At 44.3% G+C, this 22,912-nt stretch overlaps 1 pseudogene; it reads left to right on the plus strand.

Moving 5' to 3' along the window:
• Positions 1-22,912, plus strand: part of LOC139376535 (zinc transporter ZIP11-like) — a 146,014-nt pseudogene that overhangs the window by 110,599 nt on the left and 12,503 nt on the right.

Here is a 22,912-nt window from a genome sequence, read left to right on the forward strand (position 1 = left end):
GGCCGTAAAGGTCTCTACCGGCCTGCTCTGCTGTGTGTCTAGCCCCACATGAGAAAAGGAAAAAGACAGGCAGAGGAGAAGAGACATCCCGACACAACTTCCCAAAGGCACCACCAGGGATCAGTTCATGAAAGGTTAACTATCTCCCAGACACAGAGAAGGCCCTGGAGCTTTTGACACAGATTTTGACACTCACTGCTTTGTATATGTCATAACACACTCAGACCACAAACCTGCAAATCAGAATTGTTATGGTGTGATGGTCATTGACTACATGGTTTGACTACTGGTCAGCAAAAAAAGATGGAGCTGCTGTGTATAGTAGCTGTCTTACGGGCTCCTGACCAATTCTGCTATTCACTATTGCTATTTGGAAGCTCTGGAAGTTCTGAAATGTCAGAATAATAGTAGAGAGAAATACTTATTTCAGCTTCTATTTCTTTCACCACATTCACAGTGGGTCAGAAGTTTACATGCTACCAAATACTAATTGAGTGTATTGCCTTTAAATTGTTTAACTTGGGTCAAACGTTTCGGGTAGCCTTCCACAAGCTTCCCACAATAAGTTGGGTGAATTTTGGCCCATTCCTCCTGACAGAGCTGGTGTAACTGTGTCAGGTTTGTAGGCTTCATTGCTCGCACACGCCTTTTCAGTTCTGCCCAAAAATGTTCAATAGGATTGAGGTCAGGGCTTTGTGATGGCCACTCCAATACCTTGACTTTGTTGTCCTTAAGCCATTTTGCCACAACTTTGTAAGTATACTTGGGGTCATTGTCCATTTGGAAGACCCATTTTCCTGACTGATGTCTTAAGATGTTGCTTCAATATATCCATGTAATTTTCCTCCCTCATGATGCCATCTATTTTGTGAAGTGCACCAGTCCCTCCTGCAGCAAAGCACCCCCACAACATGAAGCTGCCACCCCCGTGCTTCACGGTTGGGATGGTGTTCTTCGGCTTGCAAGCCTACCCTCTTTTTCCTCCAAACATAAAGATGGTCATTATGGCCAAACAGTTCTATTTTTATTTCATCAGACCAGAGGACATTTCTCCAAAAAGTACAATCTTTGTCCCCATGTGCGGTTGCAAACCGTAGTCTGGCTTTTTTATGGCGGTTTTGGAGCAGAGGCTTCTTCCTTGCTGAGCACCCTTTCAGGTTATGTCGATATAGGACTTTTACTGTGGATGTAGATACTTTTGTACCTGTTTCCTCCAGCATCTTCACGAGGTCCTTTTCTGTTGTTCTGGAATTGATTTGCACATTTTGCACCAAAATACGTTCATCTCTAGGAGACAGAACGCGTCTCCTTCCTGAGCAGAACGACGGCTGCGTGGTCCCATGTTGTTTATACTTGCGTACTATTTATTGTTTGTTCAGATGAACGTGGTGCCTTCAGGAATTTGGAAATTGCTCCCAAGGATGTGGAGGTCTAAAAAAAAATTCTGAAGTCTTGGCTGATTTATTTTGATTTTCCCATGGTGTCAAGCAAAGAGGCACTGAGTTGAAGGTAGGCCTTGAAATACACTCACAGGTACACCTCCAATTGACTCAATTGATGTAATTTAGCCTATCAGAAGCTTCTATAGGCATGACATCATTTTCTGGAATTTTCCACGCTATTTAAAGGCACAGTCAACTTAGTGTATGTAAACTTCTGACCCACTGGAATTGTGATACAGTGAATTATAAGTTAAATAATCTGTCTGTAAACAATTGTTGGAAAAATGACTTGTGTTGCGCACAAAGTTTGATGTCCTAACCAACTTGCCAAAACTATAGTTTGTTGACAAGAAATTTGGTTGAAAAACAAGTTTGAATGACTCCAACCTAAGTGTATGTAAACTTCCGACTTCAACTGTATGTAAATGAGGTATTTCAATAAATGTGCAAAAAAATGTCAAAAACATGTTTTCACTTTGCCATTATGGGTTATTCTGTGTCGATGTCTGACCAAAAAATTTATTTCATCCATTTTGAATTCATGCGGTAACACAACAAAACGTGGAATAAGTCAAGGGGTATGAATACATTCTGAAATCACTGTACGTTACTCTAGCAGATTACTTAAACCTGGCTCCCACATGGGATAGACCACCCCCTTGTCTATACCACATCGTTGTGAAGCTAGAGACTGACCCCCCCACCACCACCACCACCACCACCCTCCTTCCCCTAAACAGCACCCCCCCTAATGTCCCATACAGGAACAAATGAAGGTATTACTCCCTCTGCCTGAGTTTGTAATGGGCTCCTCCGTAATGGCTTCGACAGGCCTGCTCATCTGAATACACCATGTATTTCAAGCTGTGCGAATATATCAGTGACCTCCTCCTCCCCCTCTCCTGTCAGAGCCCGGGGGAGACATAGGGATGGTTCTCATTCTCTCTCTTTTTTCTAATTCACTTACATGACCTGTAAGAGTTTATTTCTCTAAGCCCGTGGGAAGGGGGAGGGAGGGAGAGAAAGATATGGCTTAGTTCTGCCTCGGCTGTTTTACCCACCCGTAAATCTACACCGAGGAGCTGTGTGTGTCAGCGTTCGTCCGTTGCACGTTCACTCATATTGAGGGAGATTGAGAGGGATGAGTAATAGAGGAGGTGTACAGAGAGATGGGGAGCGAAACGAAAAAAGAGAGAAGATGGAAAGAGAAAAGGAGATAAAGTTGCAGACTGTGAGAGAGGGAGGATTAAATAGAGATAACCCACTCGTCCATCGATCCACACCTCGAAGGCAGTAATGAGAAGTCGGAGATAAGGATGAAGTTCCTTTCACTAACACTAGATGGCAGAAGAGAACATGTAGCTTTTGTCCCTCCACACATAAATGGGGACGACGTCGTGATGTGGCAGACCACCGTTTAGCCTATTTGAACTTGACTGGTGCCTCGCAATAAATATTGGAGTCTCTTTCTGTCCGTCTTTCTTTCTTTCTTTCTCTCACTTACACACACACACACACATTTGTTTTACTATACTTGCGGGGACCAAACAATTGATTCCCATTCAATATCCTATTTTCCCTAACCCTTAAACCTAACCTTAACCCCTATCCTTAATTCTGTTATCATTTGTCCATTCGCTTTCGATCTCCCTCTCTCTCTCTCTCTCTCTCTCTCTCTCTCTCTCTCTCTCTCTCTCTCTCTCTCTCTCTCGCTCTCCCTTTCTCTTTCTCACTTACACACACCACGACACACACACATGTTCAAATTCAACCTCCATGGCTATGTGTTTTCGTTCTCTTGTAGAGGGCCTTGCTGTTGGTGTAGGGTTCGGAGCCATAGGAAAGACCTCATCGGCCACGTTCGAGAGTGCCAGGTAAGACAACATGTACCACTTATACAGGTGACCATATTACCCAGGCCCAATCCTACGCTGATCCGGCTATTACATTGATGACTATGACCACAGATATTGCCCCTATAGGATTTAGACACATCTGGTCGCTGGTTTAACCGTGGTCAGATGCCCCTGCATTAGACCTGGGATTTGGGGAGTGTGTGCATGAGTAGATGTTTCTCTCTCTCTCTCTCTTTCTCTCTCTCTCTGTGTGTGTGTGTCATGATCCTCCTCCACATACCATGTGGCTAGTAGACAGGAGCATCACTTGTTCCTTCCCGTGGGAAAGAACTGTTTACTCTGTGGGGATGAGGAGGACAGAACAGCACTCCTTTGTGCCTGGCTGCTCTTGTGTCTGGGCTGTGTACTCTGCTGTCTGCTGCTACCACCCAGTGGCCACCCTGGTACTGCATACCTAACTCATAAGTAATGCATGGGCCGAAGAGGATGCTCAGACCTAGGCTTGCAAAATTCCGGTAACTTTCCCAAATATCCCAGATTTTACAGAAATCCCGGTTGGAAGATAAGAAGGAATAAGCAGGAAATGTGAGTGAACACATGTATTTGTGTGCGCGTGCACGCGTCTGTCCGTCGGTTTGTTTGTGTCTGTGCATGGTTGTATCTATCTGCGTGTGGGTAGTGTGTGTGTGTGTGTGTGTGTGTGAATGTTCCGATTGAGAGGCGGGAGGGAAGGCGAGGGGAGGGAGGCGAGCAGGAATCCTGAGGAATGTGTGGAGACCGCCCTCCAGATGTGGACCAGCTACTGGCAGCAAACCAGGGAGGAAGTTGAGGTGGAGGGCACATATACTAGCTCTCTCTCTCTCTCTACCTCTACCACTCGCGCTCCATCACTTTTTCTCCCCTTTCCTCTCTTTCTCAACGACTTTATGTTCTCTTTCTACCACTTTGTCTCTCTCCATCTCTCTCTCTCTCTCTCTCTCTCTCTCTCTCTCACACTCTCTCCCTCCTCCAGCTCCCAGTGAAAGCCTCTCTTGTCCTCTTTTCCTCTGGTAGCTGTGTTAGCTGTGTTACAGGTGCAGTCTCTTCTGGCTATTCTTGGCTCTGCCCAGGCCTCTCTCTCTCTCTTTGATGTGGTCTAGCAGGCCTGTTCCCAGCAGGCAGAGTGGCTGCCGTGAGAAGGTCCTCTCCATGCCAGTGGCTTTGTCTTTTCCTGCTGCTGTATCACCGCAGGAGGTACGTGTGTCGATTGTGTTGGCCTGTGTGTGTGTGTGTGTGTGTGTGTGTGTGTGTGTGTGTGTGTGTGTGTGTGTATGTATGAGGAAGCAGGTGGTAGCCAGGTAGAGTGAGTGAACAAGGAGGCCTCCTCAACCAAGCTGAGAACCCCCCCCCCCACCCCTCTTTACTTACTGTGGTATTATAATGTTTTGTTGCCTGCATTAACACGTGGAATGTTTTGGGGGACTGTAATGAAAGTCAAACTGTAGGAGTACATGTACGTGTGATTGACTGCAAATTGAGTCTAAAGTGTGTAGACTCTCTGAGTGCTTTGTGGTCATTAGTGTGAATGAGAAGAGAGCTTTTGTCACAGCGGCAGACCCAGTCTCTCTCTCTCACACACACACACACACACACACACACACACACAGACAGACAGACAGACAGACAGACAGACAGACAGACAGACAGACAGACAGACAGACAGACAGACAGACAGACAGACAGACAGACAGACAGACAGACAGACAGACAGACAGACAGACAGACAGACAGACAGACAGACAGACAGACAGACAGACAGACAGACAGACAGACAGACAGACAGACAGACAGACAGACAGACAGACAGACAGACAGACAGACAGACAGACAGACAGACAGACAGACAGACAGACAGACAGACAGACAGACAGACAGACAGACAGACAGACAGACAGACAGACAGACAGACAGACAGACAGACAGACAGACAGACAACAGACAGACAGACAGACACACAGACAGACACAGACAGACAGACAGACAGACAGACAGACAGACAGACAGACAGACAGACAGACAGACAGACAGACAGACAGACAGACAGACAGACAGACAGACAGACAGACAGACAGACAGACAGACAGACAGACAGACAGACAGACAGACAGACAGACAGACAGACAGACAGACAGACAGACAGACAGACAGACAGACAGACAGACAGACAGACAGACAGACAGACAGACAGACAGACAGACAGAGTGAGAGTGAGAGTGAGTGGTTGGGACCACAGCATTCTTGTAGTGTTGGCTCAGTCCTCTGGGATCTGCTGAGCTCTGGCCCTCCTCAGCAGAGAACCCTTCTGAGCTGGGTGGGTTTGGCCCCACTGCTAGACTTCTCTCTGTCTCTCACACGCTCTCTCACACTCTCTCTCTCTCTGTCTCTCACTCTCTCTCTCTCTCTGTCTCTCACACTATCTCGCTCGCTCTCTCTCTCACTCTCTCTCTCTCTGTCTCTCACTCTCTCTCTCTCTCTCTCTCTCTCTCTCTCTCTCTCTCTCTCTCTCTCACACACACTCTCCCACACTCTCTCTCTCTATAAATATATATATATATACAGTGCCTTGCGAAAGTATTCGGCCCCCTTGAACCTTGCGACCTTTTGCCACATTTCAGGCTTCAAACATAAAGATATAAAACTGTATTTTTTTGTGAAGAATCAACAACAAGTGGGACACAATCATGAAGTGGAACGACATTTATTGGATATTTCAAACTTTTTTAACAAATCAAAAACTGAAAAATTGGGCGTGCAGAATTATTCAGCCCCCTTAAGTTAATACTTTGTAGCGCCACCTTTTGCTGCGATTACAGCTGTAAGTCGCTTGGGGTATGTCTCTATCAGTTTTGCACATCGAGAGACTGAATTTTTTTCCCATTCCTCCTTGCAAAACAGCTCGAGCTCAGTGAGGTTGGATGGAGAGCATTTGTGAACAGCAGTTTTCAGTTCTTTCCACAGATTCTCGATTGGATTCAGGTCTGGACTTTGACTTGGCCATTCTAACACCTGGATATGTTTATTTTTGAACCATTCCATTGTAGATTTTGCTTTATGTTTTGGATCATTGTCTTGTTGGAAGACAAATCTCCGTCCCAGTCTCAGGTCTTTTGCAGACTCCATCAGGTTTTCTTCCAGAATGGTCCTGTATTTGGCTCCATCCATCTTCCCATCAATTTTAACCATCTTCCCTGTCCCTGCTGAAGAAAAGCAGGCCCAAACCATGATGCTGCCACCACCATGTTTGACAGTGGGGATGGTGTGTTCAGGGTGATGAGCTGTGTTGCTTTTACGCCAAACATAACGTTTTGCATTGTTGCCAAAACGTTCAATTTTGGTTTTATCTGACCAGAGCACCTTCTTCCACATGTTTGGTGTGTCTCCCAGGTGGCTTGTGGCAAACTTTAAACAACACTTTTTATGGATATCTTTAAGAAATGGCTTTCTACTTGCCACTCTTCCATAAAGGCCAGATTTGTGCAATATACGACTGATTGTTGTCCTATGGACAGAGTCTCCCACCTCAGCTGTAGATCTCTGCAGTTCATCCAGAGTGATCATGGGCCTCTCGGCTGCATCTCTGATCAGTCTTCTCCTTGTATGCGCTGAACGTTTAGAGGGACGGCCAGGTCTTGGTAGATTTGCAGTGGTCTGATACTCCTTCCATTTCAATATTATCGCTTGCACAGTGCTCCTTGGGATGTTTAAAGCTTGGGAAATCTTTTTGTATCCAAATCCGTTTTTAAACTTCTTCACAACAGTATCTCGGACCTGCCTGGTGTGTTCCTTGTTCTTCATGATGCTCTCTGCGCTTTTAACGGACCTCTGAGACTATCACAGTGCAGGTGCATTTATACGGAGACTTGATTACACACAGGTGGATTGTATTTATCATCATTAGCCATTTAGGTCAACATTGGATCATTCAGAGATCCTCACTGAACTTCTGGAGAGAGTTTGCTGCACTGAAAGTAAAGGGGCTGAATAATTTTGCACGCCCAATTTTTCAGTTTTTGATTTGTTAAAAAAGTTTGAAATATCCAATAAATGTCGTTCCACTTCATGATTGTGTCCCACTTGTTGTTGATTCTTCACAAAACAATACAGTTTTATATCTTTATGTTTGAAGCCTGAAATGTGGCAAAAGGTCGCAAAGTTCAAGGGGACCGAATACTTTCGCAAGGCACTGTATATATATATATATCTGCTCTCTCTCTTTCTCTCCCTCTCTCTGTCACACACTCACTTGCTCTCTCTCCTTCTCTCTCTGCCCTCTCTCCCTCTCTCTCTCTCCCTCGACACACCAATCAGTCACTAGCTATTGCTGTTTAATGTCTACATTTCTTTCCTTGTCAGTTTGACCCTCCCGCCGTATCTCTCCTATCTTTCTCTCCCTAGGTGTTCTCTCTTTCTACATCGCTCCCTCTCCTTCCTTCCCTCCCTCTTCTCCCCTTTTCCTCCAGCGTGAATGTCTCCCTCCGTTCAAGTCAATATTTATTCATTCCTTTGGGTCTGTATTGGCACAGAGTGTCTCGGTCTCAGGTGTGACTCCAGTCACGTAGCCATAGCTACCTGGCACTGTCCCACCACACCAATGGCACCTGGAGTATCCCAGAGAAATGTACCAGGACACCTCAGCTCTCTGTATTTAACTCGGGGATCCACTCAGTGAAGACAGTATCATTATCTTTGGTGTTTTGCTCTTTAGTTTTGGATTGGCCAGGGCAGGCTAGAATGTGGTATGTGATTAAATGGGTTGTTTTCAGACTAGAGTTGTGTCATATTGTGGCTGTCATAATGTGTTAATGTGTGTTAATGTGTTCCGCCACATTGTCTGCTTAATATCACATGGATCTATTTCAACTATTTAGCATCAGCTATGGAATCAATAGGGAAGTCATGCCTTACTGTAAAAACGTTGACATTACTGTAACTTTACAACGTTCAACTCTTCCTCTCCTTCTCGGACTGTTAGTCTGAACGTTTTGCTGGCGCAGAGGTAGAAACCATGGTGACTGGTTCGTTTTGGAGGTGGCAGTGGTGGGCGGAGTTCGCAGTTTTGTCTCAGCTGATTGGTGTGAGTGGGCCCCTATGCCTTTACGCTTATGCACGCACGCACGCACACACACACACACACACACACACACACACACACACACACACACACACACACACACACACACACACACACACACACAGGTGGCGATGAGGGCCGGAGTGCAGCCAAGTCCTGCTGTTATTACAGATGTGTATAGGAAGGAGGGAGGGCGGGAAAAGGGGGGCTCGCTGGCCTAACGTGTGGTGTTTCACTCACTCACTAAGCCCTGGGCTCTCTTTCTCACACAACACAAGAATACTATCGTCATGAAGTCAGCTTCCACTATGGCACGTGGGCTCTCTGAAAGCAGCATGTTTTATATGCTGTAATTAACACATGTTATGACACATTTGCACGTGAATTCAACGGGACGTGTGTGTCTACCAGTAGATTGGGGATTGTAGGCTACTCAGTTGATCCTATTATTACTTTTGTCCTTTTTAGCCTAGTCGTTAAATCAAATCCAATCTTGTCTAAATGCATTGGTCGCCGACACAGTTAGCAGGTGTTATGGTGGGTGTCGCGAAAGCCTTATGCTCTTGTTCCTATCAAGTCAGTGCAGTAAATGTCAGACAAACACACAGTAATAAAACATTAAGAAGTAGTAAAACGATTTAGCACAGCAGTAGATATATAACTAGTCTGTAAACATTAAAAAAGTGGCCCGTGTTCAATGACTATGTACATAGGGCGGCAGTTTCTAAGGTGCAGGGTGGAGTACCCGGTGGTAGCCGGCTAGTGACCGTGACTAAGGGACAGGGTAGAGTACTGGGCAGAGGGCAGAGTAGTGTGCAGAGGCTGTCTAGTTTAGGGGGCCGGCTGTTTAACGGTCTGATGGCCTGGGGATAGTAGCTGTTTATCAGTCTCTCTGTCCCAGATTTGATGCACCTGTGCTGTCTCTGCCTTCTAGATGGTAGTGGGGTGAACAGGCCGTGGCTTGGGTGGCTGAGGTGAGGTCCTTGATGGTCTTCATGGCCTTCTTGTGACACTGGGTGCTGTCGATGTCCTGGAGGACAGGTAGTGTGTCCCCGATGCGTCGGTTGCGGACGGTGCAATTGCCAGGCGGTGATAGAGCCCGACAGGATGCTCTCAATGGTGCATCTGTGTCTTAGGGGCCAAGCCAAATGTCTTTATCCTCTTGAGGATGAAGAGGCGCTGTTGCACCTTCTTCACCCCACTGTCGGTGTGAAGGGACCATTTCAGGTCCTGAGTGATATGCACGTCAAGGATTTTAAATTTTTTATTTAACCTTTATTTAACTAGGCAAGTCAGTTAAAAAAATATTATTTACAATGACATCCTACCCCGGCCAAACCCTCCCCTAACCCGGATGCTGGGCCAATTGTGCGCCTCCCTATGGGACTTCCGATCACTGCTACAGCCCGGGATCGAACCAGGGTCTTTGGTGACGCCTCTTGCACTGCGATGCAGTGGAGCCATAAAATGGGGGGCGTACTGACACCACTCCTCCAAGGCACACCTTCTACCTGTAGGCTGTCTCGTCATTGTTGGTAATCCGGCCTACCACTGATGTGTCGCCAGCAAACTTGATGATGGAGTTGGAGACGTGCGTTGCCAGGCAGTCATGGGGAGTACAGGAGGGGGCACGTCAGGAAGTCCAGCAAGACGGCCCGTCAGGAAGTCTAGGATCCAGTTCCCCCGAGAGGGATTCAGACCCAGGGCCCTGTGCTTGGTGTCGAGCTTGGAGGGAACTATGGTGTTGACCACTGAGCTGTAGTCGATGAACAGCCTTTTTTAAAAATTTTACCCCTTTTTCTCCCCAATTTCGTAGTATCCAATTGTTGTAGTAGCTACTATCTTGTCTCATCGCTACAACTCCCGTACGGGCTCGGGAGAGACGAAGGTTGAAAGTCATGCGTCCTCCGATACACAACCAACCAAGCCGCTGCTTCTTTAACACAGCGCACATCCAACCCGGAAGCCAGCCGCACCAATGCGCCGGAGGAAACACTGTGCACCTGGCCACCTTGGCTAGCGTACACTGCGCCCAGCCCGCCACAGGAGTCGCTGGTGCGCGATGAGACAAGGACACCCCTACCGACCAAGCCCTCCCTAACCCGGGCGACGCTAGGCCAATTGTGCGTCGCCCCACGGACCTCCCGGTCGCGGCCGGTTACGACAGAGCCTGGGCGCGAACCCAGGACTCTGATGGCACCCTTAACCACTGCGCCACCCGGGAGGCCCCCGATGAACAGCCTTCTTACATAGGTATTCCTCTTGTCCAGGTGGCATAATGTGTGTGTGCAATGCAATGTGGTATGGTCCTTAACTAGCCTGTCAAAGCACTTTGTGATTACAGAATTGAGTGCTACGGTGTGGTAGCTCAGCTAGTTCAGCTACCTTCACTTTCTTGGTTAGAGGAACAATGGTGGACATCTTGAAGCAAGTGGTGAAAACAGGCTGGGATATTAAGAGATTGAATGTGACACTCCAGCCAGCTGGTCTGCACATGCTCTGAGGACGTGGCTTAGGATGCTGTCTGGGCCGGCAGCCTTGCGAGCATTAATGCACGTAAACGTCATACATCGGCCACGGAGATCAGGAGCACACAGTCCTCGTGAGCGGCCTGACCTCTCTGCGTGTCCTTTTCAGTGTACTGTACTGTCTCTCCCTAACAGGGCCCTCAGCCAAAGCTGTTAGTTCACAGTTTGAACCCTTTACACACGGGTGAATCGACCTATATGGATTGGGCTAAATTGACATATTTCATACAGAAGACAATTGAAAAGCCTGATAGAGAGAAAAATCTAATCAGATTGTTATACAGAAATTTAAACCTCCCATTTGACAAATTGAAGAAAAAAAAAACAGAATATACTAAATTGCAATTTGGCCCTCAAAAGAGAACACAAATTGGCAGAATATCTGTACTCAATCAGAGATACAAAACAGATCCTGACCAAATACAGACTCAGCGACCACCAATTGTCAAGACACAAAAAGACACAAAAAGACATGGCTACCCAAAGAGGAGTGTGTATGTGGTCACTGCACGACAGGAGAGGTAGAGAAAGAGATGCACTAATCTTTTTTCAAGAAAATTGATTTGCTATTGACATAAAACTGTGAATTATTCTGCGTGAGGTAGAAACCGCAAATATTACTGCCAGATATTTATGATTGCCATAGCCTGGAGGAACATCCCATGAACATGAATTCCCTGAAGTATTTACATTGTATATAACTTACAAGTAATACATATTGTAACCATCATCCATGTACATTTTGTTATTATTATTCTTCCCTTTTTTAATGAGATTCACTAAATTCTCAAAATCCTAACATCTTTGGTTGGTATGGCAATAATATACAGTACCTGTCAAAAGTTTGGACACACCTACTCATTTAAGGGTTTTTCTTTATTTTCACTATATTCTACATTGTCAACACTATGAAATAACACATATGGAATCATGTAGTAACCAAAAAAGTGTTAATCAAATCAAAATATATTTTAGATTTTAGATTCTTCAAAGTAGCCACCCTTTGCCTTGATGACAACTTTGCACACTTGGCATTCTCTCAACCAACTTCATGAGGAAGTCACTTGGAATGCATTTCAATTAACAGGTGTGCCTTGTTAAAAGTTCATTTGTGGACTTTCTTTCCTTCTTAATGCGTTTGAGCCAATTAGTTGTAGAGGTGGTATACAGAAGATAGTCCTATTTGGTAAAAGACCAAGTCCATATTATGGCAAGAACACCTCAATTAAGCAAAGAGAAATGACAGTCCATCATTACTTTAAGACATGAAGGTCAGTCAATCCAGAAAATGCCAAGAACTTTGAAAGTTTCTTCAAGTGCAGTAACATAACATTGAATCAAATCAAATCAAATTGTATTGGTCACATACACATGATAAGCAGATGTTAATGCGAGTGTAGCAAAATGCTTGTGCTTCTAGTTCCGACAGTGCAGTAATATCTAACAAGTAATCTAACAAATTCACAATGACTACCTTATACACACAAGTGTAAAGGGATGAAAAATAATATGTACACATAAATATATGGATGAGCGATGGCCGTGCGGCATAGGCAAGATGCAGTAGATGGTATAGAGTACAGTATATGCATATGGGATGAGTAATGTAACATATGTAGACATTATTAAAGTGCCGTTATTTAAGTGACCAGTGAGAACTTTATTAGATCCATTTGTTAAATGTATTAAAGTGGCAAGAGATTTGAGTCTGCATGTTGGCAGCAACCACTCTATGTTAGTGATGGCTGTTTAACAGTCTTGATGGCTTTGAGATTGAAGCTGTTTCAGTCTCTCGGTCCCATCTTGGATGCACCTGTACTGGCCTCGCCTTCTGGATAATAGCGGAGTGAACAGGCAGTGGCTCGGGTGGTTGTTGTCCTTGATGATCTTTTTGGCCTGAGGTTGAAGAGACGCTGTTGCACCTTCTTCACCACGCTGTCTTTGTGGGTGGACCATTTCAGTTTGTCCGTGATGTGTACGCCGAGAAACTTAAAACTTTCCACCTTCTCCACTACTGTCCCGTCGATGTGGATAGGGGGGTGCTCCCTCTGCTGTTTCCACGATCATCTCCTTTGTTTTGTTGACGTTGAGTGAGAGGTTATTTTCCTGACAACACACTCCGAGGTCCCTCACCTCCTCCCTGTAGGCCGTCTCATTGTTGTTGGTAATCAAGCCTACCACTGTTGTGTCGTCTGCAAACTTGATGATTGAGTTAGAGGCGAGCATGGCCACGCAGTCATGGGTGAACAGGGAGTACAGGAGAGGGCTGAGAACACACCTTTGTGGGGCCCCAGTGTTGAGTATCAGCGGGGTGGAGATGTTGTTTCCTACCCTCACCACCTGGGGGCTGCCCGTCAGAAAGTCCAGGAGGTTCAGACTCAGGGGTTCAGACTCAGGTCCTCAAACTTAATGATGAGCTTGGAGGGTGCTATGGTGTTAAATGCTGAGCTGTAGTCAATGAACAGCATTCTTACATAGGTATTCCTCTTGTCCAGATGGGGTAGGGCAGTGTACAGGGTGCAGTGTGATGGCGATTGCGTGGTATGTGGACCTATTGGGGCAGTAAGCAAGTTGGAGTGGGTCTAGGGTATCAGGTAGGGTGGAGGTGATATGATCCTTGACTAGTCTCTCAAAGCACTTCATGTTGACAGAAGTGAGTGCTACATAGCGATAGTCATTTATTTCAGTTACTTTAGCTTTCTTGGGAACAGGAACAGTAGTGGCCATCTTGAAGCATGTGGGCACAGCAGACTGGGATAGCTATGATGAAACTGGCTCTCATGAGGACCGCCACAGAAAAGGAAGACCCAGAGTTACCTCTGCTGCAAAGGATAAGTTCATTAGAGTAACCAGCCTCAGAAATTGCAGCCCAAATAAATGCTTCACAGAGTTCAAGTAACCGACACATCTCAACATAAACTGCGTGAATCAGGTCTTCATGGTTGAATTGCTGCAAAGAAACCACTACTAAAGGGCACCAATAAGAAGAAGAGACTTGCTTGGGCAAAGAAACACAAGCAATGGACATTATACCTGTGGAAATCTGTCCTTTATGTCTGACAAGTCCGAATTTGAGATTTTTGGTTCCTACCACAGTGTCTTTGTGAGACGCATTATGGGGGTGCTTGGCTGGTGACACTGTCTGTGATTTATTTAGAATTCAAGGCACACTTAACCAGCATGGCTACCACAGCATTCGGCAGCAATACACTATCCCATCTGGTTTGCGCTTAGTGGGACTATCATTTGTTTTTCAACAGGACAATGACCCAACACACCTCCAGCCTGTGTAAGGGCTATTTGACCAAGAAGGAGAGTGATGGAGTGCTGCATCAGATGACCTGGCCTCCACAATCACCCGACCTCAACCCAATCCCCTTTACCACAGGAACACATTTAACAAATCAAATCTTTAAGGTAGAATCTGCAATATTTACAACTGCTCAATGGTCATGTCAATTAATGGTATTATAGACCCATTAATTCTTGAAGAATATACTTTAGAAATACCTCATGACCTACAATTGGTTTACCCAATCCTAACCCCAAAATATATGTTGTTTTATTTCAATGTTTGTAAACAGTTTGTTAACAAACTACACAGACACTCAGTATTTTTTAAATGGTTTTATTAATTGTTGTAAGAGGAGCATTTGGAGCTCCAAGAGGGCCTTACAATACAGACTCCTCACCTGAGACCTTTACAGCAGTTATGGTGTTCTCGCATAGGGAAGCGCAGAGAGCCATTGAATATAATGTGATTCATATTGCTAACAAAGAGCTGGTTCCCTGAGGACCGCCACATCTCTCCCAACACACCACATCTCCCTTCTCCAGCTGCTGACCGACTGCATTAGACATACATCTAAGTTGGGAATCAGGTTCATGCTCATAATTGTGCAGAATGAACTTGCCATTTACGGACATGATAACAACTACGTTCTTATCGCTCTGATTGTTACAGGCTCTGAATCTGAAGTTGTGGAACCCTCTCACTGGTGCCGTGAAGATTTCTGTCGTTGGGTTGTGGGCTTGGCCAATGTCGTTGAAGACTTTGGTGTAGACCCGTGTGTTCAGTATCGAAGGGTCCTACAACTCCGTCATCGGTCAAACGTGCTGAGAAGGCCACCTTTTGTTCTGTCTGCGCTCTCTCACGTCAGATCCTCCACCCCTCTCTCACTGGCTCTCAATCTGGCACCCATGGCTGACAGTTCAGCTGCTTGGCCTGAAACAAAAATTGTTTATGGAAACAAAAGCTGTCAATGTTGACAATGCATATAAACCAGATGCTACTTCAACTTCCAGGATGCATACATACTTCAAGATTATTTTGCTCACGCGGACTGGGATATGTGCCGGGTAGCCTCCGATAATAACATTGACGAATATACTGATACGGTGACTAGTTTATCAGGAAGTGTACCCACTTTGACTATTAACCTTTTCACATGTACCAACACACGGGTGTGATCATTCTACAGTGGTCCCTGTAGCGTACGATCAAACCGGTGTGATTAGAACGCTTATTTAGAACGGCCAGTTTGGAATGACGCAATAATCAGCATTTGAGCTGGCCACTGTTTTTTTCAGAAACATTTTGCACAAACACAGTCCTTACAAAGTTGTCCAGAATGTGAGCAGTTTATTTTTGGATGCAATGTTCAGACATTCACAGAAGTATCTACAGCATAACACAATCATCCAAACCAAAAACAATGTGGGCTACATTTGTCTTAGCGCTAACTCACAGGCGGTCATATTTGTATAACTCTCGGCTGACATAAACTACATTTATGAATTAGCAAATAGCAATTACTATTATAATGAATCACATCACGAGTGAGCTCACTATTGATTGAAATAATTGAGTAAAACACTTTCTAGAAATCGAAAGTAATCCGAAGATGGTTAGTTTCTGCAAGCTGCCATGCTTTTTTTTCTCACAGAAACCAGAGATAATAAGAGAAGACAAGATGAGTTTGGTCTGTTTATAGTATGCATGTTGAAGGGGGTGTGTCGTCTACCATCGTTCACATCCCACCATTCACTTCCGGAAGTTCTCAAAAAATTTGTGAACCCTTACTCACCTCATTTTCTTATAACATCTTTGGTCCGACAGACGATTACGTGACACCCAGAATGTATTGTATGTCAACAAACATGGCTCCAAACAAAGCTGGAATTAGCTTAGCTCATCATAATCAGTACAACCAATTAGTACAACCTAATAGGCACAAAAAATGTGCCCATTACAATCTATGCAAGAATTGGAATGCATGATTTATCACCGGTAATTGAAAAACGTGGATAAAACAGTAAATATATCAATAATACCACACAAAACATTTTCTGATACTGATTTATTGATACAAATGGTGCGTGCAGGCAATCAATCACATAACCTCTCACTCCCACTCTGAGCCATTCAGTGTTGTTGTTTATGTATGTAGCTAGTGAGCTAAGCTGTAGCATTAGCAATGTCTTTCAAAAGGAGACAACTGACAAATGCGGAAATTCTGGAGATTTAAAAACATTCGGACAATGAGTCTGAAAGTCAGAAATCAGATTCTGACAGTGAGGAGCTGCCCTGCCCCCCAGCCATTGAGAACCCTGAATCTGAGGGCCCCTTGTCCACTGACAAAGTCCCAGTTCCCTTTGAAGATGCTGGTGGTGATGGAGGCAGACCGACAGTGGATGAAGTACAGGAGTTCTGTGGTAGCTGGAAGGCTGCCAGCCATTTCACCCCTCCGGACCCTGCTGTTTGCTTTGATGGGTCCCAGTCTGGAGTGCAACTCCCCTTGCCATTTCCATCTGAGGCAGTGCTTCAAGTTGTTTCTGACAGAGGAGCTGGTGGGAGACATAGCAGAGACCAATCGCTATGCCTTGGAGCTACAGGAGAAGAGCGAGCCAGTGGGGGGGGGGGGGGGGGCAACCACAATTAGTGAAATGTATACCTTCCTGGTGACAGTCCTTCTCATGGGGATAGTAAAGAAGAACTCCCAAAGAGAATACTGGAGCACAAATTCTATGTTTGTAACTCCCTTCTTTGCCACCGTCTTTTCCCAAGACTGCTTCCTAGTTCTGCTGCTGTGACTGCATTTCATCAACAACGCTACTGCCATCCTAAATGACCCGTTATACAAAATAAGAAATGTCAACTGTTGGCAGTAAAGTGGCATGACAAACGAGACATCCATGTCCATACAGCAACCATGTCGGCCACAGGGAAGGTGGACCACCTGACGGGAGAGAGAAATATCAAACCAGACTGCGTGCTTGACTATAACCTCAATGTGATCAGTGGATAAGGCGGACATGATAAACAGCTTTGTGGAATGCACTCAGAAAACGACCAAGTGGTATAAGAAGATATTTTTACATTTTTCCAGGGTAGCTTCAAAAACAACAAGCCAAATCTTCTCTGACGCAATTAGCATTGTTTTACAGAGCTAATAGAATAATGTAGCTAGCTACATAAGCACAATTGAATATAACACCATAAAGGTTATGAAATGAGTAACGTTACCTCACGTGTCCGCGGTTATAAGGAATATACACAAATATATTATGCTCCATACACACAGTGAGCTATAGTAGAAACGGTATAACACGACATACAGAAACTATTATATCGTAATAAGGCACTTACTTTGATAGAAACGCAGTCTGGATTTGAACCTGGATGTCTGTAGTGACGCCCCTAGCACTGAGACACTGTGCTTTAGACAGCTGCGCCACTTGGCAGTCATAAGGCCAGGGTAGCTTCAAAATACAACACATACTAATACTTCTCTGACGCAATTAGCATTGTTTTCCAGAGCTAATAGAAGAATGTAGCTAGCTACCTCAGCATTGAATATAACACCATAAATGTTATGAAATTAGTAGCGTTACCTCGCGTGTCCGCGGTTATAAGGCATATGCACAAATATACTACGCTCAGTACATACAGTGAGCTACAGTAGAAACTAGAGGTCGACCGATTATGATTTTTCAACGCCGATACTGATATCCATTATTGGAGGACAAAAAAAGCCAATACCGATTAATCGGCCTATGAATTTATATATATATATATATATTTTATATTTATATATTTATTTATATATATACAGTTGGGTGAACAAGTATTTGATACACTGCTGATTTTGCAGGTTTTCCTACTTACAAAGAATGTAGAGGTCTGTAATTTTTTATCATAGGTACACTTCAACTGTGAGAGACGGAATCTAAAACAAAAATCCAGAAAATCACATTGTATGATTTTTAAGTAATTAAAAAGTGACAATGATACTGAAGAGTCTGCTTAGGAGAAAATACTCTCAACTGTTTGAATAAAAATAGAGTTTAAGTTACCTGTGATGAATGTTGAAAACAAAAACTGTAATTTCTATATGCTGGAAATCCTATTTTAATAATGGTCATAATTCCCATGACACCTTCTAGCAAAATCTGACAAGCGGTTCCTTCATTCATTTATTCCATAGGATATTTTTAGATTCACTTAAAATAAGGTCTGTGTTTCGTGTAGGCCTACACCACCTTGTCAATTTTATAACTGTGTAGATATCCATTGTACAAGGTAACTCTGATCAATATTGGCTAAATATAAGCGAAGATCTTTTTTTTCTTCTAAATTGAATCTGTTCTATTTAGCTAGCTTGCTGTTGTTCGCTAATTTGTCCTCTGATATAAACATTGAGTTGTTATTTTACCTGAAATGCACAAGGACCTCCACTCTGACAATTAATCCACACATAAAACAGGCAACCGAATCGTTTCTAGTCATCTCCCCTCCTTCCAGGCTTTTTCATCGTTTAACTTATATGGTGATCGCATCTAAACTTTCATTGTATTACCACAACTATCGGCAAAACAGTTCGTCTTTCAGTCATCCACGTGGGTATAACCAATGAGGAGATGGCACGTGGGTACCTGCTTCTATAAACCAATGAGGAGATGGGAGAGGCAGGACTTTCAGCGCGATCTGCGTCAGAAATAGGAATGAGTTCTGTTTTAGCCCTTGCTGTCAAAGACGCTCATTGGTGCGTGCAAGCAGTGTGGGTGCAATAATTGAATAACATGGATTTCTAAATTGAATTTGCGACTTTCGCGCAAGTGACGTGTCCGGTCTGGTCAGCATGTTAGGTCAAATCCGGAAACTATCACCTCAAAAACAAAACGTTTATTCCATTCCGTATTTTATCTAATGGGTGGCATCCATGAGTCTAAATATTCCTGTTACATTGCTCAACCTTCAATGTTATGTCATAATTACGTAAAATTCTGGCAAATTAGTTTGCAAAGAGCCAGGCGGCCCAAACTGTTGCATATACACTGACTCTGCGTGCAATTAACGCAAGAGGTGACACAATTTCACCTGGTTAATATTGCCTGCTAACCTGGATTTCTTTTAGCTAAATATGCAGATTTAAAAAATATATACTTGTGTATTGATTTTAAGAAAGGCATTGATGTTTATGGTTAAGTACACATTGGAGCAACGACAGTCGTTGATTGATTGTTTTTTATAAGATAAGTTTAATGCTAGCTAGCAACTTACCTTGGCTTCTACTGCATTCACATAACAGGCAGGCTCCTCGTGGAGTGCAATGTAATCAGGTGGTTAGAGCGTTGGACTAGTTAACTGTAACGTTGCAAGATTATATCCCCCAAGCTGACAAGGTAAAAATCTGTCGTTCTGCCCCTGAACGAGGCAGAACGTTCCTAGGCCGTCATTGAAAATAAGAATGTGTTCTTAACTGACTTGCCTAGTTAAATAAAGGTGTAATCAGCTAAATCGGTGCCCAAAAATACCGATTTCCTATTGATATGAAAACTTGAAATCGGCCCTAATTAATCGGCCATTCCGATTATCGGTCGACCTCTAGTAGAAACGACATAACACGACATACAGAAACTATTATAACGTAATAAGGCACTTACTTTGATAGAAACGCACACATTTAGTTATTATTGGCAACAAAAACAAACAAAAACAACAATGACTACGATGCGGGCAGCAGACAGAAAATGTGAACATGTGTGTGCAGATCCTGTTCTGATGGGACATGCGCAAATGTCTACAGACTTGAACTGCACAAACAATTGGAAAGTGCTTGGGGAATTCTGTCCGGGTCAGAAATGTCAAAAAAATGAATTGTCCGCAAAAGTAAAAAGCATTACTTTTATGTGAATGAATGAGGAGGCAGAACACACCTCAATTCAAACTGTTCATAGAAAATTCATCATTTGAAATTGTGCTTTGGTTTGAGGGCAGCTCTGATTAAATGTACTGTTGCATAACAATCACATGCTGGAATGAAGAGAATGTGCTACCATCACATTATAACGTTCTCTCTCACGCTGGGGCGATCGTTGGAGATATTTGGAACTCACACATGAAAAGGTTAAAACCTACCCTAACCAGAAACCTGTGGATAGATGGCAGCATTCGTGCAAAACTGAAAGCGTGAAACACTCTATATTAACCATGGCAAAGTGACTGGGAATATGGCAGAATACAGTGTAGTTATTCCCCCCGCAAGGCAATCAAACAGGCAAAACATCAGTATAGAGACAAAAGGGAGTCGCAGGGTCTACATACAATCACGGACTACAAAAGGAAAACCAGCCACATTGCGGACACCGACGTCTTGCTTCCGGACAAGCTAAACAGATTCTTCACCCGCATTGAGGATAACACAGTGCCACCGACGCGGCCCACTACTATGAACTGTGGGTTCTCCTTCTCTAATCCTCGCAAGGCTACCAACCCAGACGACATCCCTAGCCGCGTCCTCAGAGCATGCACAGACCAGTTGGCTGGTGTGTTTATGGGCACATTCAATCTCTCCCTATCCCAGTCTGCTGTCCCCACATGCTTCAAGATGGTCACCATTGTTCCTGTACCCAAGAAATCAAAAATAACTTAACTAAATGACTATCGCCCCGTAGCATTCACTTCTGTCATCATGAAGTGCTTTGAGAGACTAGTCAAGGATCATATCACCTCTACCTTACCTGTCAGCCTAGACCCACTTAAATTTGCTTACCGTCCCAACAGATCCACAGACGATGCAATCACCTTTCCACTGTACACTGCCCTATCCCATCTGGACAAGAGGAATACCTATGTAAGAATGCTGTTCATTGACTATAGCTCAGCATTCAACACCAATAGTACCCTCCAAGCTCATCATTAAGTTTGAGGACCTGGGTATGAACCCCGCCCTGTGCAACTCGGTCCCGGACTTTCTAAGGGGCAACCCCCAGGTGGTGTAGGTAGTAAACAACACCTCTACTTCACTGATCCTCAACACTGGGGTCCCATAAGGGTGCATGCTCAGCCCCTTCCTGTACTCCCTGTTCACCCATGACTGCACGTCTCCAACTCAATCATCAAGTTTGCAGACGACACAACAGTAGTAGGCTTGATTACCAACAATGACGAGACAGCCTACAGGGAGGAGGTGAGGGCTCTGGGAGTGTGGTGCAGGAAAATAACCTCTCACTCAACGTCAACAAAACGAAGGAGATGATCGTGGACTTCAGGAAACAGCAGAGGGAACACCCCCCTATCCACATCGACGGGACTGCAGAGAAGTTGCAAAGCCTCAAGGTCCTCTGCGTACACGTCACTGACAAACTGAAATGGTACACCCACACAGACAGTGTGGTGAAGAAGGCGCAACAGCGTCTCTTCAACCTAAGGAGACTGAAGAAATTTGACTTGGCACCTAAAACCCTCACAAACCTTTACAGATGGTACAGCAACTGCACCGCCCGCAACAGCAGGGCTCTCCAGAGGGTGATGCGGTCTGCCCAACGCATCACCGAGGGCAAACTACCTGCCCTCCAAGACACCTACAGCACCCGATGTCACAGGAAGGCCAAAAAGATCATCAAGGACAACAACCACCCAAGCAACTGCCTGTTCACCCTGCTATCATCCAGAAGGCAAGGTCAGTACAGGTGCATCAAAGCTGGTACAGAGAGACTGAAAAACAGCTTCTATCTCAAGATCATCAGACTGTTAAATAGCCATCACTAGCACATGTATACTAGCACATGCTGCCTATATACATAGACTTGAAATCACTGGCCACTTCAAAAAATGGAACACCAGTCACTTTTATAATGTTTACATATTTTGCATTACTCATCTCATATGTATATTCTGTATTCTATTCTACTGTATCTTAGTCTATGCCGCTCTGACATTGCTCGTCCATGTATTTATGTATTCTCAATTCCATTGTATTACTTCGATTTGTGTGTATTGGGTATATGTTGTGAAATTGTTAGATATTACTTGTTAGATGTCACGATCGTTGGTTGAATTAATAGACCAAGGCACAGCGTGCGTAGAGTTCCACATGTTTATTTAAATGAAACTCACAGAAAACGATCAAGCGCAAAACGAAACGTGAAGCTATGCAGTGCTCACAAGCAACAGATTAACAATACATAAACAAGATCCCACACACAACAAGTGGAAAAAGGCTGCCTAAATATGATCCCCAATCAGAGACAACGATAGACAGGCGCCTCTGATTGGGAATCATACCAGGCCAACATAGAAAAGGAAAAACTAGACTACCCACCCTAGTCTCACACCCTGACCTAACCAAAATAGAGAAATAAAAGGTTCTCTAAGGTCAGGGCGTGACATTAGATATTACTGCACTGTCGGAGCCAGAAACACAAGCATTTCGCTACACCCGCAATAACATCTGCTTAACCTGTGTATGTGACCAATAAAATTTGATTTGATTTGAGATGAGAACACAAAATCTCATTCATAGTAATTGTCCTGTATGACTCAGTTGGTGGAGCATGGCCAAGATTGTGGGTTTGATTCTGGGGAGCATCCACACATAGATATGTAGGCACGTATGACTGTAAGTTGCATTGGATAAAAGCGTCTGCTAAATGGCATATATTATATTATTCATGTATGAATTCATATACCCA

The sequence above is a fragment of the Oncorhynchus clarkii genome, chromosome 20 (assembly GCF_045791955.1).
Source record: "Oncorhynchus clarkii lewisi isolate Uvic-CL-2024 chromosome 20, UVic_Ocla_1.0, whole genome shotgun sequence".
NCBI lineage: Eukaryota > Metazoa > Chordata > Actinopteri > Salmoniformes > Salmonidae > Oncorhynchus > Oncorhynchus clarkii.